Source organism: Oryctolagus cuniculus, chromosome 21 (genome assembly GCF_051225735.1).
Source record: "Oryctolagus cuniculus isolate XC-2025 breed Fujian yellow rabbit chromosome 21, ASM5122573v1, whole genome shotgun sequence".
Lineage (NCBI taxonomy): Eukaryota > Metazoa > Chordata > Mammalia > Lagomorpha > Leporidae > Oryctolagus > Oryctolagus cuniculus.
Genome location: NC_142887.1, coordinates 10,812,197 through 10,835,397, shown reverse-complemented (window position 1 = coordinate 10,835,397; position 23,201 = coordinate 10,812,197). Strand labels below are relative to the sequence as shown.

At 49.6% G+C, this 23,201-nt stretch overlaps 1 protein-coding gene across 30 annotated transcripts in view; it reads right to left on the bottom strand.

Moving 5' to 3' along the window:
* The window catches only part of CLIP1 (CAP-Gly domain containing linker protein 1), a 133,804-nt gene that overhangs the window by 96,894 nt on the left and 13,709 nt on the right, over positions 1–23,201 (bottom strand). For 13 of the 30 annotated variants that reach the window (XR_016227095.1, XR_016227096.1, XM_051837733.3 and 10 more), the window contains exon 1: positions 13,941–14,215. The exons of the other annotated variants lie outside the window; for them this stretch is intronic. The gene's annotated coding sequence lies outside the window, so the exon portion shown is untranslated. Of the gene's footprint in view, positions 1–13,940; positions 14,216–23,201 lie in introns of those variants that run through there. 30 annotated transcript variants of the gene reach the window in all.

Genomic DNA, 23,201 nt, shown 5'->3' with positions numbered 1-23,201 from the left:
CAGATCGGTGCAGTATAGCAGTGCGTAGCAGCCATTTTAGGGGTGAACCACTGGCAAGAAGACCTTTCTCTCTGTCTCTCACTGTCTAACTCTGCCTGTCAAAAAAGTTATATTTAAAAAAAATAACCTAGGCCGGCGCCGCGGCTCACTAGGCTAATCCTCCACCTAGCGGCGCCGGCACACCGGGTTCTAGTCCCGGTTGGGGTGCCGGATTCTGTCCCAGTTGCTCCTCTTCCAGGCCAGCTCTCTGCTGTGGCCCGGGAGTGCAGTGGAGGATGGCCCAGGTGCTTGGGCCCTGCACCCCATGGGAGACCAGGAAAAGCACCTGGCTCCTGGCTCCTGCCATCGGATCAGCGCGGTGTGCCGGCCGCCGCGCGCCGGCCGCGGCGGCCATTGGAGGGTGAACCAACGGCAAAGGAAGACCTTTCTCTCTGTCTCTCTCTCTCACTGTCCACTCTGCCTGTCAAAAAATAAAATAATAAATAAATAAAATAAAAAAATAACCTATACATAATGAACCTAACATTTAACATGGAAAAATAATGCTGTTTTGTAATAATGTTATAAAAACAACACAAACATGCAACAGTACTGGTAAGGCTTGATTCTTAAACTGGCTGGGTGTACCTGAGTATCTGCTTTATTGTTCATTATGTGCAAACAATGGCGATCTTGTTAAACTGTAGATTCTTATCTATACATGCTCGCCCACATTTATTTCATATGAATTCAAGTTTTTAAACATGAAAATGAATCAAAATGAAGAAAGGTGACTGTGTACTGCCAACCTAAAGAGAAGCACAGCCCAGTAAAGTCTGGAAAAGAGGCTAAAACCAAAACGTCCAGGGGCCAGGCAGCTGGCACACAGCAGTTCAGACACCGCTTGGGACTCTCAGACCCCACACTGGAACCCCTGGGTTCGAGTTCCACCTCTGTTTCTAATCCAGCTACCTGCTCACGTGCACCCCGGGAGGCTCAAGTACTGAAGTCCCTGCCACGCACACGGGAGACCCAGACGGAGCTCCAGGCTCTTGGCTTCAGCCTGATGCAGCCCTGACTTGCAGGCATTTGGGAAATGAATCAGCAGATGCGAAGATTTCTGTGTGTGTGACTCTTTCAAATAAATGATATTTTTTAAAAAAATTTTAAAGAAAATGTCTAATTAACTGACATCGGAAACAATAATTCTCTGGAAAAGAGATCCAGCGAGGGGTCGGCGCTGTGGTGGACTACGTTAAGCCTCCACCTGCAGCGCCGGCATCCCACGTGGACACCTACTCTAGTTCTGATCCAGCTCCCTAAAGGCCTGGGAAAGCAGTGGAGGATGGCCCCTGCACCCACACGGGAGACCCAGAAAGAAGCTCCTGGCTCCTGGCTCCTGATCGGCCCAGCTCTGGTGATTACTGCCATCTGGGGAGTGAACCAGCAGACAGAAGACCAACCTCCCCCTCTCTCTAACTCTTCCTCTCAAATAAATCCATCTTTTGAGAGCGAGCGAGCGAGCCAGTGAGTAGGTGGAGCAGGCACAGTGCTGTTGCGGAAAAGCAGTGTCGCGGTCACGAGGCGGTTAGGACGTCCAAGACAATGCTCCAGAGCCCCACGCCCATGGTCCAGTTCTGGTTTCCAACAGTGACCAGAGCATCTCTGGCACTCCTCTCATAAACACACAAAGCTATATTTTATAAACTGCAGTCTCTCAACTAGCAAAGTATGAGTCAAGGGTCTAATCGCTGAATTTTAGAAATGACTTTTGGAGTTGACAAACCCGAGGACAGATCTGTAAGGCGGCAGTGACAAAAGTCACCTCCTGCACCCCAGATTTTACTCCCATAATGCAGCAGCTCTCAAAGATCCTTTCAGGGGATCAAAACCAGCTTCCTGATAATACCCAGATTTTATCTGCATTTCACTTTGTTGCTCTTTGCACTGACGGCAAAAAACCAATTGGTGGATAAAAACTGCGTGCTCTCTCGAGGCAGTGGAACAAAACCATGCTATTCTTTCCTGTATCTGCCAACAGCACTTACAGGGGAAAAAACGCCACTTTCATTTAAGAATGTGATGAAATGGGGTCGGTGCTGTGCTACAGAGGGCTAAGCGGCCAGCTGTGACACCAGCATTTCATATTGAAGTGCCAGTTGAAGTCCCTGCTGCTCTGCTTCCTGCTAACATGCCTGGGAAGGCAGCAGATGGTGACCCAAGCGGAGCCCGATACCCAAGTGGGGGACCAGGATGGAGTTCCTGGCTCCTAGCTGCTGGCTTTGGCCAGGCCCAGACCTGGACGCTACAACCATCTAGGGAGTAAACAGGCAGACGTTAAGACCCCTCTGCCTCCCCCAACCCCCACCAGGAAGACTTTCAAATAAATAAATAAACATTTTTTAAATTAAAAGAATGTGATGAAGTACTCAATAGAGAAGAAAAATAATTAAATTTCAACACTTGGGAGCAGCTGTGTGGCAAAGCAAGTTAAGCTGCCACGTGGGATGCCGGCATTCCATAGTGCAGAGCCTGGATCAAGTCCTGGCTACTCTGTCCTTTTTTTTTTTTTTTTTTTTTTTTTTGACAGGCAGAGTGGACAGTGAGAGAGAGAGACAGAGAGAAAGGTCTTCCTTTGCCGTTGGTTCACCCTCCAATGGCCGCCGCGGCCGGCGCGCTGCGGCCGGCGCACCGCGCTGATCCGATGGCAGGAGCCAGGAGCCAGGTGCTTTTCCTGGTCTCCCATGGGGTGCAGGGCCCAAGCACCTGGGCCATCCTCCACTGCACTCCCTGGCCACAGCAGAGGGCTGGCCTGGAAGAGGGGCAACGGCACAGAATCCGGCGCCCCAACCGGGACTAGAACCCGGTGTGCCGGCGCCGCTAGGCGGAGGATTAGCCTAGTGAGCCGCGGCGCCGGCTCCTTTTTTTTTTTTTTTTTTTTAAGATTTATTTATTTATTTGAAAGTCAGAGTTACAGAGAGAGAGAGAGCTATCTTCATCCACTGATTCACTACCCAAATGACAGCAACAGTCATGGCTGGGCCAGGCCAAAACCAAGGGCCTGGAGCTTTATCCAGGTCTTCTATGTGGGTGACAGGGGCTCAAACACTTGGGCCATCTTCCACTGCTTTTCCCAGGCCATTAATTAGCAAGGAGCTGGACTAGAAGTGGAACAGCTGTGGCTGGAACCAGTGCCTATGCAGGATGTGGCGTTGTGGGCATGGCTTTACCCAGTACACCACATCACTGGCCCCTACTCTGTACATCTGATCCACCTTCCTGTTAACGTGCCTGGGAAGGCAGCTGAGGATGGCCCCTATGCTTGGGCACCTGCCACCCATGTGGGACACCTGGAGGGAGTCCCTGGCTCCTGGCTTCAGCCTGGCCCAGCCCTGACTCATGTGGCCATTTGGGGAGTGAACCAGCGGACACAAGATCAATGTCATTGACAGGGAGGAGGAAGAGGAGGAGGACAGAGAGAGAGAGATCTTCCCCACGTGGGAGATCACGTGGGTAGTAGAGCCCAGACGCTTGGGCCATCCTCCACTGCTTTTCCAGGTGCATCAGTAGGGAGCTGGAACAAAAGTGGAGTAGCCAGGACAGGAACTGCCTTCCATATGCGCTACAGGCAGTGATTTACCCACTACACTACAGTGCTGTCCCTAAGAAATGAATCTTTAAAAAAACAAAAAACACACACACACACCAAACTAAGCTTTCAAGAGAAAGTGAGAATTTTGAAAAACACAGCTTCCTGCCAGCCTGACAGCCTCCGTTCAATACTAAGGAGCTTGGAGATGAGATCAACGGCATCAACAAACGCGGTTCTTAAATATCACACGATGAACTGTGAAAACAGTCAGGAGACTGCATAACCTTGGATCCACATTTTCCAACAAAATCACACATGTAAAGGATTATTAATTCAAAGCACAAACCAGACCAATATGTTTTATTTATTTTTTAATGGCTTTTTGTTTAAGGAAAAAAAATTCATGGGGCCAGTGCTGTGTAGTAGTAGGTTAAGCCTCCACCTGCAGCACCAGCATATCCATGTGGCCACCAGTTTGAGCGCTAGCTGCTCCACTTCCGATCCAGCTCCCTGTCTGTGGCCAGAGAAAACAGCGGAAGGTGGCCCAAGTGCTTGGGCCCCTGTATCTGCATGGGAGACTGGGAAGAAGCTCCTGGCTCCTGACTTCAGATCAGCCCAGCTTTGGCCATTGAGACCATTTGGGGAGTGAACCAGAGAATGGAAACCTCTCTTCTCTGTCTCTCTCATTGTGTCTATAATTCCGCCTCTCAAATAGTAAATCTTTTTTAAAAATTCATTCATGTCATTTTGGATTCTAAGAAACTATGACATATTAAGTTTTGGAGTGGTATCAAAAAATAAAATCCACAATTATCTGAAAATTCTGCTAAAATATGTTTTTCCTGGCCTATATATCTGTGTGACACCAATTTTTTTCATCTACTTCAACCAAACAACTTATCACTACAGATTAAATGCAGAAGCAGATGGGAAAATCAAGTTTTCTTCCACTAAACCAGAAATTAAACAGATTGCAAAAATGTAAAACCATGCCATCTTTTGATTAAATTTTTGTAGTAAAAAATAAGAATAAAAAAATAGGGACCAGCACTGTGTCAAAGCAGGTAAACTGCCACCCACAGTGCCAGCATCCCAAATGCTGCCAGTTCAAGTCCCAGCTGCTCCACTCTGATCCAGCTCCCGGCTAATGCACCTGGGAAAGCAGAAGATGGCTCCAGTACTTGGGATCCTGAACCCACAAGGGAGACCCAGGAAAAGCTACTGGTTCCTGGCTTCAGCCTGGCCCAGCCTGGCTGTTGAAGTCATCTGGGGAGTGAACCAGAGGATGGAAGATCGATCTCTCTCTCTCTCTTTCTCTCTCTCCCCCCACTGCCTCACTGTAACTTGGCTTTTCAAATAAATAAATATTTTTTTAAAAAAATAGTTATTCTGGAATGAGTATTTGGAGTAGTGGACAAGTCACTGCTTAGAATGCCTGTACCCCATACTGGAGTGTCTGGTTCAAGTCCCAAATATTCCACATTTCTGATCCAGCTTCCTGCCAATGCCCCTGGGAGGCAGCAATCATGGCCCAAGTACGTGGATCCCTGCCACCCACGTGGGAGACACAGATGGAAATCCTGGCTCCTGGCTTTGGCCGACCTAGGCATTGTGGCAGTGAATCAGCAGATTGAAGATTTCTCTTTCTCTCTCCCCCTATCTCTTGCCACTCTACCTTTCAAATAAATAAATCTTTAAAACTTCCATTTCATTAGGGCTTCAAGAAGCATGTCATTCTAAGAAGTTCAGAAGTGTAAAAGACTTGAATGCCAAATGAGCCAGTTTAGTATTTACTACTTTTTTAGAAGATTTATTTTATTACTTATTTGAAAGGCAGAGTTACAGAGAGAGAGAGAGGTCTTCCACCTGCAGGTTCACTCCCCAAACGGCCACAACAGCCAGAGCTAGGCCAGGCTGAAGTCAAGAGCCTGGAACTCCATCCCGTCTCCCACTTGGCTGAGAGAGACCCAAGCATTTGAGCCATCTTTCACTGCTTTCCCAGGTGCATTAGCGGAGAGCTGGATCTGAAGCAGAGCAGCTGGGACTTGAACATGTGCCTATATGGGATGCCAGTGACACAGGCACTGACTTAACCCACTGCAACACTGGGCCCAACGATTGCTATTTTGTTTTTGTATACTTGGTTGTTACAGCAATACATTAGGAGACTGAGTAACCCCAACAGTCTGACCTGAGCAATCCATGAGAAAACCTAACGTAAGGACACAAGCAATAGAAACCTTTATGCACTAACACTGGAATATCTATACATGGAACAGGCCATAGCGCACCGGCCGTGGCGGCCATTGGAGGGTGAACCAACGGCAAAGGAAGACCTTTCTCTCTCTGTCTCTCTCTCTCTCACTGTCCACATTGCCTGTCAAAAAATAAAAAATAAAAAAATAAAATAAAATAAAATAATGCTCACTAAATAAAATGAATGAGAAAAATTAGTCTCGAGTATTTTAGTAACTCTACAAACCAGGAGGGTGAAGTGTATCCAGTATTAACAGACGCTTGCTACAGATGACAGAAACATGGCACAGATCTAAGCTCAAGGAACTTACACCGCGGTGGGGAGAGAAGACCCCACAGATGAAAAGTGACCCAGACTACAACACAACTCAAGAGAAGTGCCTCCCTGTGGTGGCCCTGGAAGTGCTCGAGAAGACCAGAGGATGCAGTGGACGGGCAGAAAGAGAAGGCTGCACCAGGGGACTTCCCAGTCGGCAAAGAGAAAAGTACAGTGAGTACAGGAGTTGCCACTCCAATTTTTAAAAAGAAAAAAAAAAGTTTCAGAAAAGACAAAAGAAAGGGGGATGCATAAGACATGTGGACGGAAGAGTGAGCTCAGTGTGACCAACATCAGAAGATCTCCGTAAGACATCAAGTTACAAAGGTCAGGGCTCCAAGATTCTTAGAGATCAAGCCAAGACATTGGCTCTATCACTGATTTTACTTGCCTTACACTTCAAATGAGCAACTTCCTTTACCTCAAGATTCTACTGGTCCAAAATAAAACATGTCCATTTCTAAGGGCAATACCCAGATACACAGCTGCCCTAAAGCAGTGGTTTGCACAATGTGTGGCATCAGCATCACCCAGGAATTTGCTAGAAATCAGCGTTCAGCTTACTGGTTAGGACACCCACATCCTGTATCTGAGTGCCAGGGTTCTCCGTTCCTGACTCCAACTTCTTGCTAATGTGTACCCTGGGAGGCAGCAGTGACGACTAAAGTGATGGATTCCTGCACCCACATGGGACACCTGGACTGAGTTCCTGGCTCCCACCTTCAGCCTTAGCCCCAGGCCTTTGCGGGCATTTGGGAGTGAACCAATGGATGGCAGCTCTCTCTGCCTCTCAAGTAAACTTAAGACAAGACATTAAATAAATAAATAGAAAAGACATAAAGGGGCCCAATAATGCTGGCATCCCATATGAGCAACGGTTCATATCCTGACTGTTCCACTTCCAATCCAGCTCCCTGTTAATGTGCCTGGGAAAGCAGTGGAAAATGGCCCTAATCCTCCTCCTTGCGGCGCCGGCATACCGGGTTCTAGCCCCGGTTGGGGCGCCAGATTCTGTCCCGGTTGCCCCTCTTCCAGGCCAGCTCTCTGCTGTGGCCAGGGAGTGCAGAGGAGGATGGCCCAAGTACTTGCTCCCCTTCCAGTCCAGCTCTCTGCTGTGGCCCGGGAAGGCAGTGGAGGATGGCCCAGGTGCTTGGGCCCTGCACCCCATGGGAGACCAGGATAAGTACCTGGCTCCTGCTATCGGATCAGCGCGGTGCGCCGGCTGCGGCGGCCATTGGAGGGTGAACCAACGGCAAAAGGAAGACCCTTCTCTCTGTCTCTCTCTGTCCACTCTGCCTGTAAAAAAAAAAAAAAAAAAAAAAAAAAGATGCTGGCTAAGAAGCCCACGTCCCATGTGGGAGTGCCAGGCTTCGACACCTCGCTCCAACTCCTGCTTCCTGCCCATGTACAGCAGTGATGATTCAGATAGTTGGGTGCCTGGCACCCACATGGGAGACCTGGATTGAGTTCCCAGTCCCTGGCTTCTGCCTAGCCCAGCCCCAGCTGTTGCAGACATTTGGGGATCAAGTCAGCAGATGGGCATTCTCTTTGCCTCTCAAATAAATAAATGAAAAAAAATCTTTTTTTAAAAAAGGAACATCTACAAAAAACAGGCTGTGGAGTCTGGTACCAACATGCTTCATGGGGGGTAAAAAGAAACAGCAAAACAAAATTGTTATAGTTTGGGGGAGAGATTAATTCTTTCAGCTTAAACGCAGGAAATCAAATAGAGAAGACGACTCCAATACCGACTTCCTGTGCCACTTCAACAAAAGAGGGGAAGGCCTGACCCAGTCTGCCCTGGCCCCTGCCCTCTCGGGTGGCACGAATGCTCCCAGCCAAGACCTCACCTGGTCGGCCCTGGCCCCTGCCCTCTCGGGTGGCACGAATGCTCCCAGCCAAGACCTCACCTGGTCGGCCCTGGCCCCTGCCCTCTCGGGTGGCACGAACGCTCCCAGCCAAGACCTCACCTGGTCGGCCCTGGCCCCTGCCCTCTCGGGTGGCACGAACGCTCCCAGCCAAGACCTCACCTGGTCGGCCCTGGCCCCTGCCCTCTCGGGTGGCACGAATGCTCCCAGCCAAGGCCTCACCTGGTCGGCTCTGGCCCCTGGCCACAGTGTTCCCTCCTGGCACAGGTTTATGTCTGGAGATGTGAAAGAGCAGACTTACAAAACAGGCAAAAGGGGCCAGAGTCCCTCACCAGCTGGGGTGGTCCTGACACACACCCTTGATGCTGCCGCCCACACAGGGTCTGTGAGGGGCGATGAAGCCTTGGGGAGCCCTAAGAGCACAGGACTTGCTCCTGACCCTCCCAAGGGGCTCAGCATTTAACCAAGAAAGCAGCTGCCGTTCGAAAGCATCGTGGGAAGAGAAGCACGAGGATGCGCGCGTGCACCTGATCCCGGAGAGCTGAATTTACAACTGCCTGAAACGGAGACGGAGCAAGTCGTCCCCACCACAGGTGCAAGCATGAGTCATCACGGGCTGCGCCCTGGCAGCATAAATCTACGTGCTCAAGCGACAAAACCATTCGTCTGAAAGAAAGAAAAAGGTGAGAGGAGATGATTTGTCAAGTGCCTGCGCCTGGCACCCAGGAACCACAGGGTCCTGGAAGTCTCCATTCGTCAGGAGGAGGGGCGATCCTGGGGAAAAGTGCATGCAATGGCCTTGGGCTCCGGCACATTTGGATGAACCAGCACCAACACCCTGTCTTCCAGCTCCCACAGAAACAGGTGCAGAGAGCGAAGCAATACAATGAACAACAAACAGTGACAGCAGCTGAACCGTCACATCACATTTCTTACCTCTGGGTAAGAAATAATTTTTTATCACTAATGATCAAATCCAATCATCTCAAATTGTTACTTGCTTGGTGTTGCGGATATCAGGTATATTTTCACAAAACAAAGAACGCTACGTCCACATGAAGGGAGTATTGATAGCAATTACAGAGCAGAGAGCCACTGACCTACCACATGATCTGCTCTCAGGGAAAATATTTTTGTTGCTCAACCTCCCAGTTTTCTGCTTTTAAATGTCCTGCCATAAGATGTTTAAAACAATGATTTTCCTATCATTATAAAATATCTTGGGGCCAGCGTTGTGGTGCAATGGGTTAACACGCTGGCCTGAAGCGCCAGCATCCATATGGGTGCAGGTTCTAGTCCCAGCTGCTCCACTCCCGATCCGGCTCTCTGCTGTGGCCTGGGAAAGCAGTAGAAGGTGGCCCAAGTCCTTGGGCACCCACGCAGGAGACCGGGAAGAAGCTCGTGGCTCCTGGTTTCAGATCAGCACAGCTCTGGCTGTTGTGGCCAACTGGGGAGTGAATCAGCAGATGGAAGACCTCTCTCTCTCTCTGCCTTTCTCTCTGTGTAACTCTGACTTTCAAATAAATAAATAACTCTTTAAAAAAAAATAAAGCACAACAACTATTAAAAAATATCTTTTCACTAAATACAGAGTGTCTGACATCAACGTGTTTATTTTTTATCTAGTGAATTCACAGAAGTCCACACAAACCTAGTAAGACAAGACAGAGGGTACCTCATGGTGTCTGCAGACTTGGGCCAGGCCTCAGCTCACATCCTGCTGGAAGATGGCAACACATTCGAACCACTTGGCTACGAGGTCATGATGATGACCTCACAAATAGGAATTCTGAGGCTGGTCTGTATCTAGGCTAAAACTTGCTACTTAAAAAAACAAACAAACAAACAAACAAAAAAAAACTCCAAGGTTCTCTATCCCTGGCTGTGGAGCTGTTGACTGGAGAAACGTACTTGTTCCTTTGAAAGTGTCCTCCCATTTGAGATGAGCAGCTCAAACCAGCAATGTACACAGAGGGGCGGGTGCTGTGGCTCAGCGGGCTTTGGGTTAACCCCACTGGCCTATTCCTTGAACTTTTTGAAGGCCTCGTATTTACATAATTCAAGTTTGCAAGTTTTTATTTTGGCTCAAGTTTCAAACTTTTTCTTAATATTCTCTACTGGAAAACTAGTCTCTGTGTAAGAACTCTGAAAACTGAGCAGGAAGTAGATTATAAATCTAAAATATCACCCATTACCTTGCCATTCTACTACACTGGCAACTTCACCAGCCCCAATATTTAGTTACTTACTAAGAGGAGAGGTAGAAGTAAGACATTCACTTTGAAAATCCCCAAAGCAGAAACCCTCACTACAGCTGTGGAGCCGTATCTTTTACTCAGAAAAGGCAAAATGGCCAGGTTGTTTCTTTCCCACTTTTCTGAGTTCTGGAGCTCACAGGCCAGTGCAGAAAAAGCACTAGTGAAATCCGGGCAGTGCTGGGTACAGTCTGAGTCCCCGCTACCCCCCTTCTGACCCAGCTCCTTGCTAATTACCGGAAGCAGCATATGACAGCTCGAGTGTGTGAGCCCTGCCACCGACGGGGGCCACCTCCATGCAGTTCCTGGCTCTGGGCTTCAGCTTGGCCCGGCCCTGGCTGTTCTGGCCATCTGGGGAGTGAACTGGCAGATACACAATCTGTCCTTCTGCCACTCTGCCTTTCAAATAAATAAATCTTTAAAAACAAAGAAAATAACTAGTGAAATTTTACTGTGATTCCTAAGAAGTTAAAAATTCCTATATTGAAGGAACTCTAATGAAGAATTAGCAATAATCAACTCCACCCGTTGGGCTTCTGGTAGGTTTTGCTTGTATACATAAACCTTGGGGTTTTGGGGGTCTTTCTAATGTAATTTAAGATTAATTAATTTCTTTTAAAAAAAAGATTTATTTACTTATTTGAAAGTCAGAATTATCCAGAAAGAGGAGGAGAGGCAGAGAGAGAGAGAGAGAGAGAGAGAGAGAGAGATATCTTCCATCCACTGGTTTATTCTCCAGATGGCTGCAACAGCCAGAGCTGCGCCAATCTGAAGCCAGGAGCCAGGAGCTTCTTCCAGGTTTCCCACATGGGTGCAAGGGCCCAAGCATTTGGGCCATCTTCTACTGCTTCCCCAGGCCATAGCAGAGAGCTGGATCAAAAGTGGAGCAGTTGAGACTTGAACGGGCGCCCATATGGGAAACCAGCACTGCAGGTGGCGGCTTTGCCCACTATACCACAGCACTGGCCCCAGGATAATTAATTTCATAATCAGGAAAAAATATCTAATGATCTTTGAGTCACATTAAATTGGCTTCAGGGGTTGGCGCTGTGACATAGCGGGTAAAGCCGCTGCCTGCAGTGCCAGCATCCCATATGGGTGCCAGTTCGAGTCCTGGCTGCTCTACTCCTGGTCCAGCTCTCTGCTATGGCCTGGGAAAGCAGTAGAAGGTGGCCCAAGTTCTTAGACCCCTGAACCCGCGTGGGAGACCTGTAAGAAGCTCCTGGCTCCTGGCGTCAGATCAGCGCAGCTCTGGCCGTTGCAGATGGAAAACCTCTCGCTCACTCGCTCTCGCTCTCTCTGTAACTCTGCCTTTCAAATAAATAAATAAATATCTTTAAAAATTGGCTACAACTGAAAAAGTAAGGAATGGACCCTATGGTGTACAGGACCATGAAGGCAGTGCCACAGGGACAGGACGTGGGCACACGTGGACAGTGTCTGGCCACTCACCATGCCCGTTTACCTTCCATGTCAGATTCCCACTGTGTGGCCCTGCTCCCTCTGCAGCTGAGTATGAGTTCTAGCCAATGGAATGAGAGTAGAGGGTGAGCTGTGTGCTATTCCCGGGCCAAGCTCACAAGAACCTCCCACGTGGCTTCCAACAGCTTGATGGGAACAGCCTTAAAGGCACAAACTGGGGATGGTGGAATCGCAGTGGAGGACGCAAGCGTGGGCCCCCTCTCCACATCTCCCCACCAAGAAACAACTACTCTGGGTTCCTCCAGAACTGAAAATAAATTTTTATCACTTCAAACTCTAAAATTAGTCGGGTTATTTGTTAGAGTGGCCAGATTCCCTTACCGAACACTTGTACAGTGACAGAGATAAAACCTCTGCTCAGAGCTCTGGAATCCTCCAGGCTAAGTAAACTACTTCAAAAAACTAACTTTGAGGACACACATCTGAGATGGAAATGCTTCAGACCAAAAAAAGCATAATAATATGAATAAGTAAAAGTAAAAAGTCATTTCACTGGCAAGAATGAAACTTTATTTAAAAATTTATTTATTTATTTGAAGGCAGAGTTACAGAGAGAGGAGAGAGAGAGGTCTTCCATTGGCTGGTTCAATTCCCAGATGGCTGCAATGGCCGGGAGCTGTGCTGATCCAAAGCCAGGAACCAGGAGCTTCATCCGGGTCTCCCACATGGGTGCAGGGACCCAAGGACTTGGGCACCTTCTACTGCTTTCCCAGGCCATAGCAGAGAGCTGGATCGGAAGTGGAGCAGCCGGGTCTTGAACCAGCGCCCATATGGGATGCTGGCACTGCAGGCAGGGGCTTTACCCACTATGTCACTGTACCTGCCCCGAAGCATGTTTTTAAAACACATGGTTTGGGGACAGGCATGTAGCTCAGTGGTTAAGGCACTACCCACATCAGAGTAGGTGACTGGACACCCGGCTCTGGCTCCTGACCTCCTGACCTCCAGCCTCCTGCTGATAAAGACCCTGGGAGGCAGTGCTGATGGCTCAAGTAATTGGTTTCCTGCCACACTTGGAGATCAGGACCAAGTTTCCAACTCCCAGCTTCAGCCCAGCCCTGTACTGGCCAAGCAGGGTGTGAGGAGAAAACCAGCAGATGGAAGCACTCTCTTTGTCTCTCTCTCAAATACATTTTTTAATTAAAAAAATAAACTCAGGTTTGATTGCAGCACACTGAAACTAAGGCTGACAATGACGTGGTAACTGTTCAATATGATTGAAATTACCCATAATAAAAGGCTTTTATTACAGAAGACACATATTTTAATCAAATCTGGTTATCCCCCTTTTTGCTGACCTCCTGCAGTCTTCCTTTTTTTAATATGCATTTGAAAAGTAGAGTGACAGGAGGAGGAGAGACAGAGATCTTCCATCTGCTGGTTTACTTCCCAAATGGCTGGTCCATGCAGAAGCCAGAAGCCCAGCACTCGATCTGGGCTTCCCAGGTGCACTGGCAGGGAGCTGGACAGGAGTGGAGCTGGCAGGACTCTGACGCGGGAAACCACCGTTGCTTAACACGCTGCATCACAACACTGACCCCAACCCCTGGCATTCTAAAGACACGCTTAAGCGATTTACAAAAACAAGACATTCCTCAAAACGAGCCATTCCCTAAAACAAGCATGGTGTAAATTAGGCTCAAATGATTCTGCTCTGATTCTTTCAAGCTTTGTTTATTAATTTTTTTTAATGCCATGGCTCCAAAAAATAGAAGTATAGAAAGAGCTAGAGTGGGAAAGGAGCCGGCTGGATTCTGTCCCAGCTACAGGACCCTCCCAGACCCTAGTGTCCGCACGACCGCCTGATGACACTCATCAAACCCCACCCTTCTGAATTTCAAATTCAAAACCTGTAAGTGAAAGTTCAAGGACTCAGGTGAAGCCGCTGTGGCGCTAACTGCCGGCAGTGGAGAAGGAGCCCCGTTCTGATAAGATCGGCTTGACCAGCTCTGCCTCTCCTGGCACCCGCAGCCGCCCTGGATGGCCCCCAGCAATCACAGCTCCCTGGCGAAGGCAGGCCCTTTGCGGTCAGCTTCCCGCAGCAGCAGCGGGAAAACAAACCTGGAGATTCTGCTGGGAGGCAAAGCGGAGCTGAAGGATGGGCAGTGAATTTCACCTGCCAGGAGAGGGAGTTCCAGCTTCCTGCTGCAGGAGCGGCGCCAACCCAGCCCCCGACAGGCGGAGGGACTTACCTGGAGCCGCCCGAGCTCCCTTCTGTCCTAAAACAACTTCCTATGTCCGTGAACTTAATCACAGAAGGGAAGGGGAGTCACGTGAGAGCAGTGTGAAGTCCAGTGAGAGAGAGAGACTTCTGCAGCGACCTCGCACTCAAGCTGAGAGGAAAAGCCGAAGGCTGCGCTCTCAGCTCCCGTCCTGGGACGGGGCAGCTCATTCACAGCGGCACGTCCTGTGAAGTCACGCTTATGTAAGTGCTGCACAGTGTGCCACTCGCTGCCCCACCCCCAGCGAGGGAGACGCGAAACCTGAGCTCCTTGCCTGCCTTACACAACACCCGGGCAGCTTTCCAAGCTCAGCGCTGTCACTGAAGAGGGGCAAGTTATTTGATTTTTTTCCCTTCTTTGTTTTATTTCTGTGTATACAGAAAAAACAAAACTGAAGGGTACTGGCATCTTTTCTTCAATTTCTGAATGAAAACAGAGGAGGATCAAGTCCTTCAACTGCACCTGAGACCAGCAAAACAAATCAATGGTGAACTGAGCTCTCTTCCTGGAGCCAGGCCTGGTATCCCGGGCCCAGGCGCGTTCTAGCCCCACTCCCGAGGTCACAGGCAACAACTCAGAACAAGGAGACACGGGCACTCTCTGGCCCTATCTCTTCCTTCTCTCGGCTGCCCCAGCCACTCGCAGGCTTGTGTCACTGGAGGATGAAGCGCACCGCTCCCCTCTTGTTTGCGCCATCACGCTATGACTACGTTCCTCGTGGCCAGCACTGAGATGCGGTTTCTTTTTTCAGCCACAGGACTGTGGCACACAGAGTTCAGAAGAGTTCTTAGCTGACTCAACACCAAAACAAGAATCCACAGAACTGCAGCACCAAGTAACCGTGTCTTCCTCCCTAAGCACACGAGCGTGGCGCCCGCAGAAGGCTTCCCATCCCAGGGCTGCTCAGCAAGCTCGGTGCAGCCGTGGCAAGATGCCCACCACCCCAGGGGTGCTCAGAGGTGCAGGCCTCAAACTGCATGACTGCACTTGCTGGCGCCACTATGCTTTCTTAGAAGGACGCTGTCTGGCCGGCGCCGCGGCTCACTAGGCTAATCCTCCGCCTTGCGGTGCCGGCACCCCGGGTTCTAGTCCCGGTTGGGACGCTGGATTCTGTCCTGGTTGCCCCTCTTTCAGGCCAGCTCTCTGCTGTGGCCAGGGAGTGCAGTGGAGGATGGCCCAAGTGCTTGGGCCCTGCACCCCATGGGAGACCAGGAGAAGCACCTGGCTCCTGGCTTCGGATCAGCGCGGTGCGCCAGCCACAGCGGCCATTAGGGGGTGAACCAATGGAAAAGGAAGACTTTTCTGTCTCTCACTGTGCACTCTGCCTGTCAGAAAAAAAAAAAAGGACGCTGTCAGGCCGGCGCTGTGGCAGGGGGTTAAAGCTGCTGCCTGCAGTGTGGGCATCCCACATGGCAGCAGTTCAAGTCCTGGCTGCTCCTTTCTTCTCCCTCCCTTCCTTCCTTTAAAAGAGTTACACACAGAGAGGAGATGCAGAGAGAGAGAGAGAGACAGAGAGAGAGGTCTTCCATCCTCTGATTCACTCCCCAACTGACCACAACGGCCAGAGCTACACCAATCTGAAGCCAGGAGCCAGGAGTTTCTTCCGGGTCTCCCACACGGGTACAGGGGCCAAGGACTTGGGCCATCTTCTACTGCTTTCCCAGGCCACAGCAGAGATGGGTTGGAAGTAGAGCAGCTGGGACTTGAACCGGCGCCCATATGGGATGCCAGCACTGCAGGCGGCAGCTTTACCTGCTATACCACTGTGCTGGCCCCTGCTCCATTTCTGATCCACCTCTCTGCTAACGTGCCCGGGAAAGCAGTGGAGAAGACCCCAAGTGCTTAGGCCCCTGCACCCACGTGGGGGACCTGGACGAAGCTCCTGGCAGTTTGGGCCATTTGGGGAGTGATAGATCTCTCTGTCACTCCTTCTCTAACTCTGCCTTTCAAATAAATAATATATAAATCTTTGAATAAAACCAGAAAAATGCTAACAAAAACAGATTGTTAGACAAATGGGTAATTTCAAATTTCCTGATAATGGCATTTTAGAAAATTTAAAAATATAAGTAAAAACTGTTTTAATAATTCAATTAAGTCCATATCTAAAATATGCTATCTAATATACTGTCTAATATACTGTTTCAAAACATAATCAAAATAAGATTAAACATTCTTTTTTCATACCAGGTCTTTGCAACTCATTGTGTATTTTCTACTGTCACCACATCTCCATCTGAACTCTCCAAATTTCAAATATTCAACAGACATGAGGCATGAGGCCTGTGTAACACAGGCCCAGAACACACTGTGAAGGCACAGTACCAAGTAGGCTCCTCTTCGCAACAACAGTAAGGCTCCCAACCAACCAGCCCAAATCGCAGTGGCTACGCAACACACTTTCACACTCCACAACGACACATGTGAGGGATACGGCAGAGGAATGTAAAACATCAAGTTGTGAATAATTTAATTGTTCTTAGGCTTCATAAAGGAAAAAGTAGCCCTTACAGAAAGAGGAACTTTAAAATATCTGACAGGGGACATTTATGAATCAGGAAGCCCTGTGGGTGGTGAAGGGCCAAGCTAAGCCCGCTGAGTCTGAAAACTGCTCACACGACACTCAAAACAGAGACGGGAGCTGCAGGTAAGAAAATGTGGGATGTGTGTCTCAAGACCAGAGACAGAGCCGGGGACGGCCGACAGAGCAGGAGGCAGCATCTCGAGCACAGAGAGGGGTGAGCGCGGTGGGGCCGGAGCTACGGGCGTGCTGGCTTTCCTGCCCTTCTGCTCACAGGACACCAACGCCAGGTCAAGGAAAGTGTGAGCAGAATTCGGGGAAAGAGAGGCTGGGGACGGCGGGCAGACCTGCAGGACATGACTGCAGTATCAGCTCTTCATTTCTTCATGCAAACTAATAAACCGCATTAGAAATAGTCTAATAGTCATGATTTAAGATGTAGACCCGGGGAAGAAGCCTCACTCTCACTGTCTCAGCCCACTAGTCTTTTTTTAAGATTTATATATTAATTTGAGAGACAGAGTTACAGACGGAGGGAGGGAGGGAGGGAGAGAGAGAGAGAGGTCTTCCATCTCCGGGTTCACTCCACACAGATGGCCACAATGATCAGGGCTGGGCCAATCCAAAGCCAGGAGCCAGGAGTTTCTTCTGGGTCTCCCACGCAGATACATGGGCCCAAGCACTTGGGCCATCTTCCACTGCATTCCCAGCCACATTAGCAGTGAGCGGGATTGGAAGTGGAGCAGCCGGGACTTGAACCCACATCCGTATAGGATGCCGTTGCCACAAGCTAAGGCTTAACCTACTATACCACAGCACGGACTCCAACAGTCAGTTCGTCTTAAGGAAGCAACAAAGAGAACACTCCTTGGCACATTTACACACTGTAATCAAGTGATGTGAAACACCGTGCCAGCTATCTGAACGTGTGCCCTGACAACCACCCTTGACCCTGGGTGTGGACAATGTTGTCCAAGGCAGGGCACCTGGAAGGCTCAGGCGCGTCAGGCAATGCCGGCTGACCATGAGTGACGTGAAGCCACCTGAGGTCGCTGCCAGCTCTGGGTCCCAGAAACCTGCCCCTCAGACACAAGGGGAGTGTGTGTGATGTCCCCTAACACAGCTCAGGGCACAGGCCACAGGGAGCCACGGCATGCTAAGTGAGACAAGAGGGAGAAAGCAAGCAGGGCCCGGGTCACTGGTTTCAGCTGAGTTAGGGGAGCAGGACACGATCTTGAACACGGCGGCGGGCAGGGGCCCGCCAGCAGCTCTGCTATGGGAACAGGAAGGGAAACTCCACACTGCGCCTTCATCCCGCCACCTCAGCAGGACATTCCAAGGCTCAGAAACAGCTGGACGATTCAACAGGGGAAAGGCCGCACGGCCCTGCCAGGAACAAATGCTCCGAAGTGCAAGAAAACCATCTCCCAACGCGGGAAGAGCAGAAAGGCAATCCGTCTCCCAGAGAGCTGGCCTGCTCGCTGGAGGAACAGCCACGAAAGGGCTGCAGGGCCTCGACCTGTTCAGGAGTCCAGAGCCCTGGGAAACACGCAAAGGCCTTCCTGAGTATCACGAAACACTAGGACACAGTGCAACGTCTCGGATTTCTAAATGTACGGTAGCAGGAGCCTAGGATTTGAAGTAACTAAAAATCCCTACACAGAGTGAAAAATCAAATTAAGAAAACTATTTCACTATTTAATTTTTCAGATAAAATGGAAAAAGTGGCATCTTAGTTGAACTTGAAAATGACCACAAAAAACCTCCTGGCTGAAAAACAGATCCTCACAGGACTGAGAGCTGCCTGATGCCTCTCTCAAGGTCATCCAAGTCATTTCTGTACCACCTATTATGTGTTTTTAAAGGTTTATTTATTTATTTGAGAGGCAGAGAGAGAGAGAGAGAGAGAGAGAATGAATCTTCCATCCGCTGGTTCACTCCCCAGATGGCTGCAATGGCTGGAGCTGCGCTGATCAAGAGCCAAGAGCAGCGCCGCGGCTCACTAGGCTAATCCTCCACCTGCAGTGCCAGCACTCTGGGTTCTAGCCCCAGTTGGGGTGCCGGTTCTGTCCCAGTTGCCCCTCTTCCAGGCCAGCTCTCTGCTGTGGCCCGGGAAGGCAGATGGAGGATGGCCCAGGTCCTTGGACACTGCACCTGCATGGGAGACCAGGAGGAAGCACCTGGCTCCTGGCTCCTGGCTCCTGGTCGGCAGAGTGCGCTGGCAGTAGCGGCCATTTTTGGGGTGAACCAACGGAAGAAAGACCTTTTTCTCTCTCTCTATAACTCTGCCTGTAAAAAAAAAAAGAGCCAGGAGCTTCTTCCAGTATACCTCTTTTTATAAACTTAGTTTAAACACAAGCTAAAGGCAGAGTTGATAACTTATACATTTCAGAAATCATTACAAAGTATGACACAAAACAATACAATAAGGGGCCAGCACTGTGGCACAGAAGGTTAAGCCTACTTCTGCACTGCCAGCACCCCATATGGGCACTGGTTCAAGTATTAGCTGCTCCACTTCCAATTCAGTTCCCTGCTAATGCACCTGGGAAGACAGCGGAGAATAGTTCAAGTCCTTGGGCCCCTGCATCCACATGGGAGACCCAGAAGAAGCTCTTGGCTCCTGGCTTCAACCTAGCCCAGCCCCAGCTGTTGTGGCCATGTGGGACGTGAACCAGTGGATGGAAGATCTTTCTCTTTCTCTCTGCCTTTCAAATAAATTTATTTCAAAAAAAGGAAGAGAAAAGGAGATATGGAGGATGCAAGCAAAATTACAATGTGAAAAACGGCAACTTAACCGCGGTGCCGCATGTCCACGCCTGCGTTCAGTTCCACACGCCTCCATAGCTCATCACCTTGCTTTCACAGGATTTACCACAGCAACTCGAGAGAGCCAGGCACCAAGGCAAGAGCACCCACAGCCGTCTGCTAAGGCAAGGCCCCCGCCTGCCACAGGGATGTCCTTGTTCATTGTGGTCAGAGCGTCCTGCACAGGGTAGACTCTTCATTCCACTGTCAAGATCATTAACCAACACCAACATTTCTTCAATGACCTCCAGCTCCCCTGGAACCCCATCAAGTGTTCCATCACTGCCACCGGGAGCCCATTGCTGCCATCACCCCGCTTCACAGGGAAGCCCCACCGAAGGATGTCAGGTAAAGTGACCCTGGGGCGCACACTGTGGTGCAGGTTAAGCCGCTGCTTGGGACACCCGATCCCCGTTATTGGAGCGCTGGACTGAAGGCCTGGCTACTCCGCTTCTGATCCAGCATCCCTGCCGATGCACCCGGAAGCGGCAGGTAACGGCTCAAGTCCTTGAGTCCCTGGGGAGTGAATCAGCAGCTGTCAAGGCATCTTTCTTTCAGTCTCTCCCTCCCTCTGTCACTCTTTCAAATAGGTGTATCTTTTTTTTTTTTTTTTTTTTTGACAGGCAGAGTGGACAGTGAGAGACAGAGAGAGAGAGACAGAGAGAAAGGCCTTGCTTCCGTTATTTCACCCCCTAATGGCTGCTGCAGCCAGCGCACCGCGCTGATCCGAAGCCAGGAGCCAGGTGCTTCTCCTGGTCTCCCATGGGGTGCAGGGCCCAAGCACTTGGGCCATCCTCCACTGCACTCCCGGGCCACAGCAGAGAGCTGGACAGGAAGAGGAGTGACCGGGACAAGAACCCAGTGTGCCGGCGCCACAAGCAGAGGATTAGCAAATAGGTAAATCTTAAAAAAAAATTAATAAAGTGTGGGGCCCACGCTGTGGTGTAATAGCTTAAACCTCCACCTGTGGTGCCAGAATCGCATACAGGCACTGGTTTGAGTCCCGGCTGCTCCACTTCTGATCCAACTCTCTGCTGTGGCCTGGGAAAGTGGTGGAAGATGGCCCAAGTCCTTCGGCCCCTGCACCCATGTGGGAGACTCGGAAAAAGCTCTTGGTTCCTGCCTTTGGATCAGCGCAGCTCTGGCCATTTCGGCCATCAGGGGAGTGAACCAGCGGATGGAAGACCTCTCTCTGTCTCTACCTCTCTCTGTAACTCTATCTTTCAAATAAATAAAGTAAATTTTTAAAAATAAATAAATAAATAAGTAAAAATAAAGTGACCCAGAGTCCTACATCACAACTGCGGCTCGTCTTCAGCCATCTCTCACCTTACTGGACCAGGACCGCGGGATCTATTTGCACTGGTATTTCTCTGCATACCCATGTGTAAGTATTTATGCACATTTCAGTTACAATACATAGCTTTTTAAACAGGTCAGACATTTGGCACAGTTGTTAAAGACTCCACTTGAGATGCCCACATGCCACCTTGGGAGTCCCGGGTTCAACTCCCACCTGAGCTTCTCATTCCAGTTCCTGCTAATGAGCACCCTGGAAGATCTCAGGCGATGGCTCAAATAGTTGGGTCCCAGCCAGCAAGGTGAGAGCTGGACTAAGTTTCAGAGTCCAGACTTTGGCTTGGCCCATCCTAGCTGTTGAGGGTATTTGGGGAGTGAACCAGTAGATAGGAGATCTCTGTCTGTCTCTGTTTCTCTCTCCCGGACTTTCAAACAAATGAAAATAAGCTATTCATTAAGTAAAATAAAACTAACACAAAATTAAAAACACAAACTTCCCATTTCTAAAAGATAAGTACAAAAGATGAAAGGTAAATAACAGGGGTTGGCGCTGTGGCACTGCGGGAAAAACCACTACCTGCAGTGCCGGCACCCACATAGGCGCCAGTTCAAGTCCCAGCAGCTCCACTTCCGATCCAGCTCTCTGCTATGGCCTGGGAAAGCAGCAGAAAATGGCCCAGATCCTTGGGCCCCTACACCCACGTGGGAGACCGGGAAGATGCTCCTGGCTCGGGTCTGGCCCAGCTTTGACTGTCACAGACAACTGGGGAGTGAACAAGCAGATGGAAGATCTCTCTTTCAGTAACTCTGCCTTTCAAATAAATAAATAGATCTTAAAAAAAAAAAAAAGAAAGAAAGATAAGTAGTGTTTCCACTATATGTTTAAATATGAGTGTAGGGGCCAGCGCTGTGGCACAGCAGGTAAAGCTGCCACCTGCAATGCTGGCATCCTATATGGGCGCTGGTTCGTGTCCTGGCTGCTCTACTTCCTATCCAGCTCCCTGCTAGCGGCATGGGAAGAATAGCAGTGATGGATGAAGTGCTTGGACCCCTGCCACCCATGGAGATCTGGATGAGGCTCCTGGCTCCTGACTTTTGCCTGGCCCAGAGTCGGCTGTTGCAGCCATTTGGGGAGTGAATCAGCAGATGGAAGATCTCTCTGTTTCTCCCTCTCTATACATCTCTCTGACTTTCAAGTAATAAATAAATCTAAAATCTTCAGAGTGAAAGCTTACTTAGACACTGAAGGACTGACTCAAGACATTAAAGATCAGAAAGTTAACTGGCTCCTTAATTTAAAAGGTGCTACAGGGGCCGGCACCGTGGCTCAATAGGCTAATCCTCCACCTAGCGGCGCCGGCATACTGGGTTCTAGTCCCAGTCGGGGCACCAGATTCTGTCCCGGTTGCCCCTCTTCCAGGCCAGCTCTCTGCTATGGCCCGGGAGTGCAGTGGAGGATGGCCCAAGTGCTTGGGCCCTGCACCCCATGGGAGACCAGGAGAAGCACCTGGCTCCTGGCTTCGGATCAGCGCGATGTGCCGGCCGCAGCGCACCGGCTGCAGCGGCCATTGGAGGGTGAACCAACAGCAAAGGAAGACCTTTCTCTCTATCTCTCTCTCTCACTATCCACTCTGCCTGTTAAAAAAATAAATAAATAAAAATAAATAAATAAAAGGTGCTACAGGGCCAGCACTGTGGCAGAGGGAGCTGAGCTGCCTCCCGGGGTGCTGGCACCCCATACAGAAGTGTTAGTCCCGAGTCCCAGCTAATCCACTTCTTATCCAGCTCCCTGCTGATGACCTGGGAAACCAGCAGAAGACAGTCCAAGTGCATGGGCCCCCGCAAGCATGTGGGAGACCCAGAAGCAGCTCCTGGCTACTGGATTCTGGCTGCTGATCGGCCCAGCTCCAGCTGTTATGGACATTTGGGGAGTGTACCAGCAGATGGAAGACCTCTTTCTGTCTCTCCCTCTGAGTGTAACGCTGCCTTTCAAATAAAAAAAAAAAAAAAAAATCTTAAAAAAAAATAAGACGCTGTCAGCAAATAGGAACACTTAAAGTGATAGGGTCACACTGTGGTGCAGCAGGTAAAGCCACTGCCTGCAATGCTGGCAGCTCTCTCTGTCACTTCCTCTCTCTGTGTAACTCTGACTTCCAAATAAATAAATAAATTTAAAAAAAAAAAAAAACAACTTCAAGTATGTGTGACATAATACAGAGAAGAAACTGCACCCAGAGTTTCAAAGTCCACAGCAGTTTAACAAAGTAGCCAGAGAGGGTTACAGACCAGCCCAGGCAGAGAGCTGGGCCCTTAGACAACATTTTTACAAAGATGGAAACAAACTCTGTGCTATGATGCAACTGCCTGCAATTAGGAATGTCTGCACAGCTCGGTTTGAGTGAAGATTTATTTTATGTTCCTACAACTTACAGACACAAATCAGCAGCTGCCCAAAGTTCTTCCATCTACAAAAGTTTTTTTTTTTTTAAATGTAAGGCTGAATAACGTGAGCTATTTTGCAAATTTACACAAAATTCTATAAAATTCCTATGACTTTGTAACTCCAGTGTACACCAAGAGCTTACAGACGGGATCTTCAACGG